We start from the raw sequence: 2,516 nt of genomic DNA on the forward strand, positions 1-2,516 counted from the left end.
TGAACGAGGGACGCTTCACCTTTCCGCTTGAAGATTCTCTAGTGACTTTCTCTTTTCCTTTATCATCATTCTTTTTGTGTTCTTCAAGACTCTGTCGAATAACACCGGTAAGTTTACCTAAGAGTCGCTCCTCACGAGGAAATACTGGAGTATTCACTTCCTCGGGTTGAGGATCTTCACCAACCTCAGGATTATGGCTACTTACTTGTTCAGCCATCGATCTGAAATATAGAGTAAGATAGTATTTTAGAATATTAGGGTTTACTATTACCTAATACTTTTACTTATATATTTCCTATGGTTTGTATCCGTATACTTACAATGATTAAGTTCATATATTGAACTTCCTATAGTTTAAGTCTAAATACCAATCTGTGGAATTTAGTTCGCTTAAACTACTGGTCTGATACCATGGTTGAAAGACCCCAACTTTCATATTTTTGAAAGACCCAAACTTTCATACTTCACAATATCATTACTCCAAAACATGCTATTTGCATATTCATAAAAGCAATATTTTACATTGATAAGGGAATTACAAACTATTGGATACAAACATTCTATTACAAAGTGTTATATATATACTACATAACTACCCAGGATATTGTAATTTTTACAAACATAAACTGTAATACAAAAGTACTATTACAAACTATTCTAAATCTTTCAATAGTATGTGAACATACTAGTTACTTATCACCTGCAATTGTTAAACATTGATACAGTAAGCGGTGACGCTTAGTGAGTTCAAAAATAGATACAATATAACGTTATGCCATATATATACTTCAATGTGGCAAAAGCAAAGAGGAACAACAAGATGTATGTGAGATCATGTGACAAGCGTTCATATCAATCAAAGACTTTATTCAAAAATATACTTTTCAATTCTTAATATACATCAATAAAACTTTGGCCCAAATGGCATAGAAGACATGCAATTTCTGATTAACATATTGTTAGATTTCAGGCTTATAGTCCTGTCTAACCATTTGCCAATAACATAGAATAGAAGTCATTCTCTTATGGAGACACGCTCTACATGGCCAGAGGCTACGTACCAATACCAATGTGAATCTAAGTCTTTTCACTGATCACATGGTCAAAGGTATTACAATTGCTATAAACACAACGAATAACATGAGAAAATAACTCAGAATAATAACATTGAAAAGCACATAGCACATATAACACATAACATACAATTTTTCCTATATATTGAACTCACCTTAAGTTAACCGGGGGTTAAAATAGTAATTTGGATACCACTTCGGCTTTAAATATGTCTTTCTATGTTGAAAATCGGGAGCTTAATTGAAAACCGGGCTGTACGAGGGTAGGGCTTCAAAACATGAAAAGATAAAATTTTCGGGCTTCTCGGGGGTCTCAGGACATGTTTTGGGTGCTAAAATTGATACCGGGGATTCGGTAAAAGTCAAAATAGTGAATATATGTATTTAGGGGTGAAAAATGGAAATTTTCTAATTTTAGCCGGGAGGGTTCGCACCCTCCTATGTATAGGGCCGAGGTTCGGAGTCGGCTGGGAAGGAAGCAGGCAACGAAGTAGCTCGGTGGCGTCAGCAACGAGGGGCAGGTGGCATGAGAAGCGAAGGCCACGAGGCTCGGACGTGGAGGCGATGCGAAGGCGCGTCAGGGGCTCGTGGCTGCTTCGGATTGGGGCAAGCATCGGAATTCCCTTGGACCGTACTTCGGTCGAATCAGCATGCGACATGCGATGCTTCTCGGAACGGCCACATCTCCGGTGATGTTGCTGCTTCGTGTGAAGGTGACGTCGCTGCGACGTAGGTCTCCGGTGGCTGGTACTATTCATGCGAATTTCTCGGAAAATGTGCCCTAAACGTCTAAAATCCATAACTTTCGCATACGAGCTCCGTTTTTAACGTTCTTTATATGCACGGGTAGCTAAAATTACGCTCTAAAACTTTTGTTTAGACTTTGTTGGCTAATTTTGAATTGAATTTTAATATTATAATTTTTAACAGACCGGGACAGGAAAATCCGTTAAAAATTCATAACTTCTTCATCCGACATCCGTTTTCGTCAGACTTTTTACCGTTGTACTACAAATGACGAGACCTTCGATTCTCGTTTAGGATGTGTCGGTTAAATATCGCTCGATCTAAAATTCAAGTTTTTAGCTGTCTACTGCTAAGTTGAAATTTGGAAAAATCATAACTTCCTCATACGAAGTCAGATTTTGGCGTTCCTTTTACCGAATTTCTCGGTTTAACGAATACTAAAACTTTCATTTAGATTACTAAGGATAAAAAGTTGTTTATCAAAAACTCACTTTTTACGTAATTCGGCGCCGTGTCGGTTCTGTCGCGGATCTTCGGTTGGTCATAACTTCTTCGTTATAACTCGGATTTCGACGAGGTTTTCGCCTACAAGTTTCTAACGAGATTCTCTACAACAACAAATAATAAAATTTTATATTTTCACTAAATTTCACTATTTGGCTTTTAATTGGAATCTCATAAGACTTCCAATATTTT

This window comes from Lactuca saligna, chromosome 2 (genome assembly GCF_052625555.1).
Source record: "Lactuca saligna cultivar CGN05327 chromosome 2, ASM5262555v1, whole genome shotgun sequence".
In the NCBI taxonomy this organism is placed as follows: Eukaryota; Viridiplantae; Streptophyta; class Magnoliopsida; order Asterales; family Asteraceae; genus Lactuca; species Lactuca saligna.